Source organism: Mesoplodon bidens (assembly GCF_964165515.1).
Source record: "Mesoplodon bidens genome assembly, chromosome: 11".
Classification (NCBI taxonomy): domain Eukaryota; kingdom Metazoa; phylum Chordata; class Mammalia; order Artiodactyla; family Ziphiidae; genus Mesoplodon; species Mesoplodon bidens.
In genome coordinates, this window is record NC_138167.1 from 77,280,976 (window position 1) to 77,294,009 (window position 13,034).

The 13,034-nt window shown below is 43.8% G+C and overlaps 1 protein-coding gene and 1 long non-coding RNA gene across 3 annotated transcripts in view; one reads left to right on the forward strand and one right to left on the reverse strand.

The window, feature by feature from the left end:
* Positions 1-13,034, reverse strand: part of DRAM1 (DNA damage regulated autophagy modulator 1) — an 88,176-nt gene that overhangs the window by 27,258 nt on the left and 47,884 nt on the right. The gene's annotated exons all lie outside the window — the stretch shown is intronic.
* Positions 1,559-12,612, forward strand: LOC308625304. Of its 2 annotated transcripts, none has more exons than XR_014017078.1 (3): positions 1,559-1,794; positions 11,632-11,885; positions 12,334-12,612. It is a non-coding gene; the product is annotated as an uncharacterized lncRNA (long non-coding RNA). The 2 variants fall into 2 exon arrangements; XR_014017079.1 differs by having other exon boundaries at positions 11,632-11,767; positions 12,330-12,612.

Genomic DNA, 13,034 nt, shown 5'->3' on the forward strand with positions numbered 1-13,034 from the left:
GCAGGTGGCTCCCATTGCATCTGGGGGCGGTGGGGGGCACGTGGCGGGGTTAAGTTAGACACTAGGAAGAGCTTGCTTGCTATAATGATTGTGAAAGGCAGGCACAAATGTGGTTGTGGAATATAGTTATCTGTGCAAATTTGAAGCAAGTATAGGAAAAAATCTTTCACACGTAGAGGATATGGATTGAATGTCATTGTAGCAGAAAACAGGAATTGAGAACAGAAAGTAATGGTATAGGGCTTCCCTGGTGGCTCAGTGGTTAAGAATCCGCCTGCCAATGCAGGGGACATGGGTTCGAGCCCTGGTCCGGGAAGATCCCACATGCCGCGAAGCAACTAAGCCCATGCGCCACAACTACTGAGCCTGTGCTGTAGAGCCCACGTGCCACAACTACTGAAGCCCGTGCGCCTAGAGCCCGTGCTTTGCAACAAGAGAAGACACCACAATGAGAAGACTGCACGCCGCAACAAAACAGTAGCCCCTGCTCGCCGCAACTAGAGAAAGCCGGCGCACAGCAACGAAGACCCAATGCAGCCAAAAATAAAAAATAAATAAATAAATTTATATTAAAAAAAAGAACGGGATGGTCAAAAATAAGATGCTCCATGCAGTGTGTAGAATCAGGGAGGGATGTGGCTTTTGCTTGTGCACCTTGCTATCTGCAGAGATGAGTGCCTGGAACCTAAGGGCTTGGGGTCCAGCACAAGGGAATGGGAGGAAGCTCAGGCAGCGGCCAGGCTGGCACACCTCCCTGCATGGCCTGGGCATTCCGGTCCCCTCGTACACACAACCAAAGGATGAAATCAGGTGAAAGCTGAAGAGAAGACTCTCCAAGCTCCGAGTTCCTCTGAGCCAGAATGTAGAGAATTTCTATCGGTGGAAAGTGATTTCTCTGTCCTCTGTTAGTTTCTGTGGGCTACACTCCTGAATCTTATTTACACTTTCTCTTGAAGAAAAAATTGTGTAAGCCTATGGAAAGTTTCTTTCCTAAGCGGCGGGTTCTGTGTAGGGGCAGTGTGGGTGTGGGGGTGTAGTTAACAAGGAGGGAAGATGTAGGGAAACGTGACAATATCAACTTAGAAACGGTCACTCCAACCCCTTGTGTTTGACTTGGACAGGGAGGCCTGCCTGCTTTGTCCTACTTCACAGGAAAATGACAAAGAGGGGATAAGTGAGAAAAAGTTAAAAGTTATGTACATCCCTTTTGCCTCCAAGCCTCTTACAGCCTGCCATATCGTTAAAAAGGCTTATTACTGTGTAAGTCTTACACCCAAAGTTTAGAGAAAAAGAAATATTAATCGAAAAATACTTGTTATATCCTAATGAAGTTTGTTCTTTTCTTCACCTGTACAATTTTTTTTTAACTTATATAAAATGAGAGAATTGGTGAAGGAAAGAAGAATTACTTTTTCAACTCACAGACTCTACGTTTACTCCAATAAGAAATTCCACTGTCAAATGTAGTTGCCCCAAAGTGACACAACCAACCACAAGCAGTTGAAAAGAGTTGATTTATATGATTTTCTATGTATAAAGGTAAAGGGCAAATGTACAGTGTTAGCTATCCTGATTCAATCCCAATTTTTTCTCCAAAGGAGAGAGACCCAAAAGGGAGAAGAGTTGGCTCTCAGTAGCTTTCCATTCGGCTGGAAAAGGAACAGCTCTGGTTGCTACAACTATGGTTGCTGCTTCTTGCTGTTTATGGATGGGGTGGCTGTTACTGCAGTCCACTAGTGCCCCCTATTGCCCCCTTCAGGAAACTCACCGGGCAGCATGAACGGCTAAACCTGGGTAAGTCATCTTAACACCCTCGAAACTTTTCTGACAAAGAAATCTCAAAATTTTGAAACTATGCTTTCACATTTAATTCACTGAAAGACAGTTTATAGTCAAGTTACATTATTATCTCCAAGACTTAGAGAATGTTAGGAAGGATCTTTAGAAAGTATGTAGCCAATTGTTTTTTTACCTAAGTGTGGGTATTAGCTCTGAGAGATATTAGCAGTTATTATGTGAAACCAAAATGGGTTAGGAGACACTGGGTTAAATAAACATTAATTAAATATTAGATAAGCAGGTTCTTTCCTGCTGGTCTTCTCAGATCCTTTAATATGGATTGTGTGTCTCCCAAGGGGAAATGCAATTTCCCGATAACATTTGACAACAAGAACCACGTTATATATGAATTTCTTGTAGGGCTAATATTTCAGGGAACACTTTGGGAAAGTGCTAATTGAGTTCAAATGAATCATTCTACAGATTTGGAAATAGTCCCAGGGAGGTGCCAGTGGCTGGGTGGTAGTTAGTAGGGCCGCCGTGAGGATCCATCAGGAGGCTCCCAGCTCCCAGAGCTGCTTCTTCACCAGAGAGCCTACCTCCTCCCCAGAGTCAATTCTTAGTATTCCTATTTCCACAAAGCGTGTTTACCTGTGGAATGGGAAATGGCATTGCCTTCAGCCAAGGATATTGGGAAAGTGAAGTAGACCCCTTTCAAGTATGCTCCAACTCTTTGGGGAGGAGAAATTGCTTCTGGTATTTTCAATTCAATTTTGCTGTCTCTTGTGAAGAACCTCATTTTTTAATAAAAAATGTCTATTCAGCAAATACGATGTACATGGTTTTCTGGTACTTGGAAGATTCAAGATGATATAGCACATTGGGTAAGAGCAAAGGTTTGGAGGTCAGGTTCTGGTTCTGCCATGTTCTGGCTGTGTACATTTGGACAAGTTACTTATCATCTTTAAACTCAAGATATGGAAACAAGTGTCCATTGACAGATGAGCAGATTAAAAAATTGTGGTGTGTATGTATGTATAATATATATATGTATATATATATATATATATATATATATATATATATATACACACAATGAAATTTTATTCAGCTTTAAAAAAAAGAAGGAGATCTTGCCATTTGAAACAACATAGATGAGCCTGGAAGACATTATGCTAACTGAAATAAGCCAGGCACAGAAAAGAAACTGCATGATCTCACTTATGTATGGAATCTAAAAAAGTTGAATATATAGAAGTAAAGAATAGAATGATGGTTACCAGGGGTGGGAAGGTGGGGGAAATGGGGTGATGTTGGTCAAAGGATACAAAGTTGCGGTTATGGAGGATGAATAAGTCTAGAGATCTAATGTACAGCATGATGTGGTAAGAATACCATAATGATTACTGGAAATCTGCTAAGAGAGTAATTTCAGTGCTCTCACCAAAACAATAACTAAAAAAGTTAACTGTGGGAGAAGATACGTTAATTCACTTAACTGCAGTGTATGATTACTGCATACACTATGTATATGTGTATCAAATCATCTTGTTGTGGGACTTCCCCTAGCGACCAGTGGTTAAGACTCCGCACTTCTACTGCAGGGGGCACGGGTTCGATCCCTGGTCAGGGAACTAAGATCCCACATGCCTCATGGCGCGGCCAAAACAAAAAAAATCATCATGTCATACACCTAAAATATATACAATTTTTATTTTAAAAACTCAATTTGTAAAATAAGTAAAAGACTCAGAATCCCTATCTATAAAACCTGACTAATCCCTTCTCCACAGGATTGTGTTGAGGATTAAATTAGAAAACACAGTTGTCCCTTGGTATCCACGTGGGATTGGTTCCACCACCCACCCATCCCCAACAGATACCAAAATCTGCAGATGCTCAAGTTCCTTATATAAAATAAATACTCCATACCCAGGGTTCCACATCCATGCAGATTTCAGCCAACCAGGTTGAAATCCATGGTTGGTTGAATCTGCGAATGCGGAACCAGGATACAGAGGGCCGACTGTACATGGAAAATGGTTAGTACAGTGCCAGCACATATATTTAATAAATATTTGCTGCTGCTGCTGCTATTATTACTGTTTTCCTTATTATGATTATTGATATTATGATGATGATATTGTTGTTAGTTTTATTGTCCCTGCCCTCAAGGACTTAATAGTCCAGTTGGTGATAGAAGACAAGTACACTCAGAAACTTCAAATAACAATATAAGGGAATGGAACAGAGATAGCAACTAGGTCTCATGTCACTTGCCATGAGCCTTCAGTGGCTGCCTCAAGTGCTATGTGGAGAAGAATTCTGAAGTTCTTGCCAGCCTTGGAGAGAAAGCGCACCGATATCAATTGGTGATGTTTTTCATGGGAATGAGGAGCATGAATGAAGTTATACCACACATACTTAACATTCTTAAAATGAATGATGAAATGCCAGATGTGACAGAGTAGATAGAATAGTCATTTCTGGAGAAGAGAAGAGAGCTGGACCTTGGAGGGTGAGTTTGATGTGAATAGAAGGAGATGAAGTAAGGGAGGGAGAGGTATCTGGCACCAGGGATTTTGTGAACAAGTGTGCCAAATATAAAATCCATATGGCCTGTTGGTGTGGCAATAAGTAGACCAGTCTGTCCAAAGAAGGGTTTGATGCTAAAGATTAGCTCTACAAATATGGTAACCAGAGATGCGGAGCTGGTGACGCAACATCCAATAAGTTCTCCCACTGTTCCCACAAACTCCCTCTTATGCTTTGGGCCATGTACCTGGATTTGAAGTTCAGACAATGTGGATACCACTAAGTCTCTAGCACCATCCTGTCTATCATGGAGCTGTTCAAAGGCTCTTTTCCGGGACCTCCCTGGTAGTGCAGTGGTTAAGAATCCGCCTGCCAATGCAGGGGACACGGGTTTGATCCCTGGTCTGGGAAGATGCCACATGCCACGGAGCAACTAAGCCCGTGTGTCACAACTACTGAGCCTGCGCTCTAGAGCCTGCGAGCCACAACTACTGAAGCCCTCACACTGAGAGGCCGTGCTCCACAACAAGAGAAGCCACTGCAATGAGAAGCCCAGGTACTGCAAGGAAGAGTAGCCCCCGCTTGCCACAACTAGAGAAAGCTGCACACAGGAACGAAGACCCAACACAGCCAAAAAAAAAAGCTCTTTTACATCATCCTTGCTCATGAAGACCGTATCCTTTCATGTTTTCATATTTAGTCCCTAACTGCTGTTCAGAGCCCATTACTCTATGTGCACTTTAAAAAGTCCTTACAAATGTCTTCCATCACGTACAGATGGCATTGCAGCCCCAAGCATCTGATTCTCGGCAAATGCACACACAGATAAAAAGTCATTGAAAATGAAAAATGAGGAATCAACCTACCAGAAATTGCAGCTTGCATGTATACCATGTGCCTTCCCTCTAGTCAGAACTGTGCTAGCTCTGGGAGGGATATCAAAGATGGGTTTATTAAAACCACAGATAAGGATGGGAAGTTTTGAAATACCCCATTTGCAAAACTTCATAACGTGGCATAATGAGATTTTATTCATCCATTCTTTTTTATGGAGTATCTACCAAGAAGCAGGCACTTCTGTATTAGTTGGGACTTGTATGGTTACAAGTGACAGAGACCTAACTCAAGCTCGTTTAAGCAAAAGAAGGGGCTATAGTAAGGGATAATGTGACATCTGTGAAACCAAAAGACAGGAATGTGCCTGGGGCACAGGAACCACTGAAACACAGAACTCCAAGACCATCAGTTTTGTCTTTTATTCTTCTTGTCTCTGTGCCTTCATTCACTCGCTTCCTTAGTTTCATTCTTCCTTCTAGCTAGCCATCACCTTTCTCCACGTGGTGAAAAACGGGGGCCAACAGCTCTCAGATGTACCAGTATATCTACATAGCTTTGGGCACTAGAAAGAAATTATCTTAACATTTTCTCTGGTTCCAAGTTGAAAAATCCCCAGGAAGGACTCATTGAAGTAGTTCAAGTCAGATAACTCCAAAGAGTCATGAAACAACATGGCAGCTTCTTTGGGAACCGTAAAGATGGAGCAAAGAAAGAGGAAACTTACGGAAGAGGGGTGAAGTTCTGGGCCAACAAAACAAGAGGTGCCTGTTACACCTTCCCTTATGTGTTTTTTTCATGCCAGTTCAGCTACGCTATCAACAAACAATTCCATTCATTTAATAAGCACCTATTCATTTACTGAGTGTCTGCGATGTGGCAGGTACTATGCTGGATTCTAAGCATGAAACGGTGACCACGATGCCTCTTAGAGTGCTAGGCATTCAGAGATACAAAGAAATATAAACTAGACTTGGTTTAGGACCTCTGGGAACTTACCACACAACTGAAGGCAGAAGACTGTATTTGGAGAATCATCAAGGGGCAAGCTGTGTGCTATGGATAATGAAGGTAAAGGAAGGTGAGTGGGGTCAGTGAGGCCTGGAACCTTCCAGGGAAGCATCTTGGAGAGGGTGGTACTTCTGCAGGGTCTTTAAAGGGTGAGGAAGTTTTTGTTTATGACTACATGTGTTTTGGGGGGTTTTTTAAAAAGAGTATATGATTTCATTTATAAATTTATTTATTTATTTATTTTTGGCTGTGCTGGGTCTTTGTTGCTGTGCACGGGCTTTCTCTAGTTGTGGCGAGCAGGGGCTACTCTTCGTTGCAGTGCATGGGCTTCTCATTGCAGTGGCTTCTCTTGTTGCAGAGCACAGGCTCTAGGTGCACAGGCTTCAGTAGTTGTGGCCCGTGGGCTCAGTAGTTGTGGCTCACGGGCTCTAGAGCACAGGCTCAGCAGTTGTGGCACATGGGCTTAGTTGCTCCACGGCATGTAGTATCTTCCTGGACCAGGGATCAAACCCATGTCCCCTGAATTGGCAGGCAGATTCTTAACCACTGCGTCACTAGGGAAGTCCCACTACATGTGTTTAAAGTGCAGGATTTTCACAACATCACACTAAGTGAGGCCTCTGCTCCTGGCTGTCTGCATCTGGAATGCAGCCGGGGGCCAGTGGCCCTGTTCCCTTCTCAGAGACAGGACTACCACCCACAGCTCTTCTGATAGCCTTGCGTTTTATTGCCATGGCCTGTTGGATCAAAGCCTCTGAGTTTGATGCAAGTTCAGAATAATTTCCTTCAAAGATTAACTCATCTTTCTGGGCTTGGGGAGCTACACAAGCAACATCTGGGACAGCCTGCAGAGGCATTCTTCACCCAAGGAGTTTCAGATTTCAACATGTGAGCCGTCCTGCTGAGTAACATCATCAACGGGAAACAGCACTCAGAGACCTCATCTGGTGGTAACAAGAGCTCTGTGTAATGCCCCGAATTATGTTTTGCACACGACAGTAATAAATGGTGCAAACTGTAACAGGTCCTTTATCACTTTGTTTCTTGCCAAAGGGACTGAATTCCACACTGATGGGGTTCAAATCCCCTTGTGGGCATCCTCTGGGGCCATTTCATAGCCCGTGATAGCACTATTAACAGCCCCCATCCTGTGCATGGACCAGCCCATAGGCTTACATTTTAATGTAGTCACAGGGAATCTCATGGTCAGTTCCTTTTCTAAGATCCCATCTCTCACCTCCCTGTCTGCCCAGGCATCCCTGGAAAATCCTTGGTTGGGCCCATTTCCTTGCCCCTTGGTAAATCCTGGCTTTATTCTTCCATACTGTGTTTTTGATGTCCCTGGCTCTGCCCTCTGCATCCTATGGGTTAGTCCCACCACTCCTGGAGTTCTCTTCAAGGTCAAGATTTTACCATGTTCTTAAAGGTGAAACCCTATAATAGTTGGGTGTTATGTGCCAGGGATGTATTATTTATAGGGGCACTATTATCATCACCAGTAAGGAAAATGAGGCTCAGAGTTTGAGTGAATTGCCCAGGTACAAGATATGAACCCATGTCTGTCTCACTTCTAAGACTGTGATCTTTTTAAGGGATAAATAAAGGAATTCCAGAATATGGTCATGGGAGTCCCACATGGGAATCCGTACTTCCAAGTGGGGGAGGGAGAAGGAAAGAGAAATAAGGAAAACACAACCCAGAGTAGTGGCCCTGAATTCAAAGGAGGAGAATTTTGAGACACGGTGAATTGTGTCTAAGGCCACAGTTGGAGAATATGGAGACCATTGGCATGAAGAAGACTATTGGCAAGTGTTTTCAAGAAAAAGTTCAGCTGAGTAATGGGTCTGGAAGAGGTTAAGTAGTGGGTAGACTGCAAACAAGAAGAAAGGGCCACCACATAGATGATGGAATAAAGTGAAAGGCTGTTCTGTATCTACTAAACTTGAAACTTGAGGTAGAGGGGGACAGGGCGGGGACCCAAGAATTGTTTTGACAAGCCCTCCAGGTGATTCTGATACACACTAACGTTTGTGGACCACTGCTATAGTACAGTTCTCAGCCTTGGCTACACATTGGAATCACCTAGAATAATGATGCTTCTGCTCTATTCCTGAAATTCATTTAGTTGCTCCAGGCAATAGGGGTGTTTACAAAACTCTACAGGTGATTCTAATGTGCAGTTAAGAGTTGAAAACCACTGCTACCTCAAAGAGGAAGTGGAAGGGGTAAAAATAACTGTGATGCCAAGGGCTAGCTGTGCCAGGCATTGTGCCAAGGATAAGAACATGCTTTTAAAGCTTTAATGGGCATAAGGAAAACCCAGCGAGTTCCCAGGTGCTTTACGGGCATTGCTCCAGTGAATCTTCATGACAAGACTATGAGGCAGGTATGATGGTTATTCCCATTTTACAGATGAAGACACTGAGGTTCCATGAAGTTACCTGACTTGCTGGGGCATCAAAGCTGGAACTTGAAAACCAAGTCTTTGACTCCAAAGTACTGATTCCTTTTTTTAGAATTGTGATAAAATATATCACATATAAAATATATAAAAATATAAATATATATAAATATATAATATATAAATATTTATATAAATATAAAAATATATAAAATATATCACATATAAAATATATATAACATAAGAATTTGCCACTTTCACCATTTTGAAGCATACGGTTTTAGTGGCATTAAGCACATTCACAATGTTGTGTAACCACCACCACTATCTATTTCCAGAACTTTTTCATCATCTCAAAACAGATACTCTGTACCCATTAAACAGTAACTCCCCATTCTCCCCTCCCTCCAGCTCCTGGTCACTCCTATTCTACTGTCTGTCTCTATGAATTAAAGTATTCGTTCTAAATCATCATTTCCAGATGGGCTCAAAGAAGAAATGAAGGTGCTGAGGTTGATTAATTTTTTTCCTTGAATAAGGTATCTCTGACTTAGGTGAGGCTCTCACCTGAAACCCGTGTCCCCAGATACTGAAAAACTTGTAATTCCCACCAAACAGCATAAGCTCTCTTGCCTCTGTGCCACAGCACAGGTGAATCCCTTTTCCCACCTTGCCTTCATTTAGCAAACTCTTATCTTCTCCTCCAAGTCTCCCTCCAGGCATGACCATCCCTAGGGATCTGAACCAAGCTCTTCAACTAGCATGGTCCCACAGACCAGGCTTTGCAAACTAATGTTAACTCCAACCACCTAAGCGTCTTATTAAAATGCAGATTTGGATTTAGTGAGTCTGGGTTGGGGCCAAGATTCTGAGTTTCTATCAAGCTTCCAGGTCCCTGGAACACACTTTGAGCTGTGAGGTCAGAGAGGGCAGTGCTTCACCATAGCATGTTATTTGTTTTATTTTTTTTAACTCTAGTGTTTCCTTGGCTGTTTCTCCACTCCACTGTAAATACCTTGAGGGCAGAAACCCATCTTATTTATGGTTATATTCCAGAGACTAGCATGGTGCCAACCCAGAGTAACTCTCAATAAATGTTGAATGAATGAATAAATAAATGAGCTCACAGGCTGGAAGGATAAAAAGGAACCAGATCTGTGAAGAGCCTGGTAAGCCATACTAAGGAATTTGAAATTTATTCTGAAGTTATGGGGAGCCACTGAAGGATTTTAAGAGGCTGTTATATCAAATGTGTATGTGCAGTGTGTAAGATGTGTTGGAAAGGACCAAGAATGAAATTAAGGATAGTGAGCTACTGCACTAGTCCAAGCAAATAATTATAAAGGCAAATAATTATGAATAAATAAGGTAGTGATGGTGGGAATGGGGAGGAGGAAGAGGTTTCAAGGCCATGTAGATGGTTAACCACATATCCCCGTTTGCTTCAGACAGACCCAGTTTCCTTCTGGTTCACTTATTAATAATGTCCCTTTCATTCCCCAGAATGCCCTGGTTTGGATGATAATTATCTTTTAACCCAGTACATAGGAGATAAAGTTAATAGAACATGAGGTGGGGGTGGGGAGCAGAGTGTTTCTGCCCTGGGTGACCCAGGGACTGGTAACACCATTCACCAAACCAGGCAGTCCAGGAGGAGAAGCAACAGGAGAAGTTTCTTTTTAAAATAAAAATAGTTTTAAAATGAGTCATTGAAAAATATTCAGTAAATTGAAGTAAGAGGATGACAAAAATTGCAAAGGAGACACACAAATGGTTGAAATCTGGGGAGTATTGAAGGAAGTTATCATCCTCCCTCCCTGAACCTCTGAACCGAGTTAGTCTCAGAGCCATTTATTAGGAAACCTGCCCTCATCTGCCATTCACACCGCTGCAGATGGGAAGTCGAAATGGCCAATTAATTCCGGGTTTTTTCCCCTCACTTCTCACTTTCTTTTCTTGGCTGCATTGGGTCTTGGTTGCTGCGCGTGGGCTTGCTCTAGTTGTGGCAAGTGGGGGCTACTCCTTGTTGCGGTGCACGGGCTTCTCACTGCGGTGGCTTCTCTTGTTGCGGATCGCAGGCTCTAGGCACGTGAGCTTCAGTAGTTGCAGCATGCAGACTCAGTAGTTGTGGCACATGGGCCCTAGAACACATGGTGTGGACTCAGTAGTTGCGGTGCGAGAGCTGTAGGTCACACGGGCTTCAGTAGTTGTGGCTCGCGGTTTCTAGAGTGCAGGCTCAGTAATTGTGGCGCAAGGGCTTAGTTGCTGCGCAGCATGTGGGATCTTCCCGGACCAGGGCTCGAATCCGTGTCCCCTGCATTGGCAGGTGGATCCTTAACCACTGCGCCACCAGGGAAGCCCCACTTCTCATTTTCTTCTCTTCAAGTCACTGCTGCATCTGCTCCCAACAGCCAGCGACTTTTGAGTATCTTCGGCATTAATTGGATCACAGCTGACTGTGGTCTGTCAGACAGTCAAAACAACTACAGAGCACACCAAGGCCTAGTTAACTGAGTCTTCTCAAAAGAACACATCCCCCGGTTTGAGCTAAAGGTCAGGGAACACCAAAATGTTCTACCTCATTTATCAGCCCCGTGACCCAAGGTCCTCACTAATCTCTATTCATACTTGCCAGCACCTTGGCTCTTCCCTCCCCTACAGCATGTCAGCAACTGGGTAATTATTTAATAAACCTCAGAGCATACCTTTGCTTCTCTCGCCCAGAGAGACCAGGGATTTTCCTGGTTTCAGTTTCAAGGTGGTTCTGACTTCAGAGTTCCAAGTGTGGTCAAGCGGAAGAATAAATTCACCCACTTAGAGCCTTTTGAGGGAACTTTCAAACAAAACTCTGGCTTTTCAAGTATTAAGAGGAAATGACAGACTGAACTAAGCTCAGTATTCATTTTAATACGCGTGTTAAAGGTTATGTTAGCAGCTGTCAAATTGCTGGCCAGCTCTAACTACATCACTCTTCGCCCTAAATCAGATATCTTGGGTGGCACCCGGAACTTGCTTCTCTGGGCTGACCCTAAGCAACAGGATTGCTCAAGAAGGCGAATTTTGTCTTCCAGGCATTCCTATCACTTGTGCTAACATTAGCCTGATGAGCAAGAGAGCTGGAACCTGGGACCCCGAGCCCGGAGACCCTTCTGCTTCCACTGGAGGCTCAGAGAACTCTACATCCTCCAACCACATCACCTGCTGGAGGTTAGATGCCAAGCCCATCCGTCTGACAAGTGTGACCACTGAGGACTTCTGTTACTCAGCCTGGGGGAAGCCTAAGTGGTCCCTCCTCTGCACCCCACCATGACTGCCTCCTTGGCAAGTAGAGAGCAGATGTTTCCAACCCCAAGTCCATCTTGCTGCACCAATCAGAAGCAAAAGATACTAAGAGTCCAGAGTCCTAAGAAACCACACCTCACAGCCACCAGGGCCTTAATCATACTGAAAGCCCCCCAGCCCCCAGCCTCACTGCCCCATGGAATCCTTAGCCATTTCGGGGCTCCCCCTCAAGGGTCATGCATGGCTGTGGGAGAGCTGATCTCAAACTCCCACCAATGATTGGTGTGGCACAGGAGCCCTCTCTCTATCATGTTCCCACTACCTACTCCCTGCCCCCTTCTCAGAGCATCTTCGTTGTGGTTGGATGCTCAGTCAATATTAACAGGACCTGAGTAATAATGCAAGCAAGTAAAGAAATGTTCTTGGTGGTTAAACAAAAGTCCCTGAATAGCTGGTGCTGAGAAAACTTTATGCTGTCTCTCCACAGGTAGTCCCAACTTTGTCTTTTTCAAAATGACAAAAGGATTTTGTGAACAGTGAAACTATTCTGTATGATACTACAATAGCAGCTACGTGCCATTATACATTTGTCAAAACTCATGGAATGTGCACCACACCAAGAGTGAACCCTAATGGATACTACGGACTATGGTGTAATGATGTATCAAGGTAGGTGCATCAATTAAAGCCTATTATTTCTAAGTAATTTAAGTTTCTCAAAGCTGGAGAATCAATCCCTCTCCCTCCCTCTCTCTCTCTCTCTCTCTCTCTGTCTCTCGCCCCTGCATCGCTGGTGTTCCCCACTCATTGGGTCATTCCACACTGACCACCAAGCTACAAGGTCAGGGAGGACCAAAAGGCTTGTGGATTCTCCCTGGTTCTGTAATGGTTCAGTTTGCCAGAAAGAGGAAAGGGAATATTGTGGTTGATGATTGATGTCTATAAAAGCAAAATGTTCTCAGAAGATAAGGAAGTATAAGTGAAGTGGCAGCCCTTCAAAGAGATCCCAAAAGAGAAAGTGGATAGAAAAGGGATGAGATTACAAGAGGCAGAGACAAAAGTGCAAGATCACAATGAAAAACCCAAGTGAGGTGGAGACACTCTTGACCATGAAAAGGAGAGTGGGCATCAGTTGGGAGGAGGTAAAAGACAGCGGCGTGCTGCTGTCCGCAGAGAGGGGAGCAAACAGCCT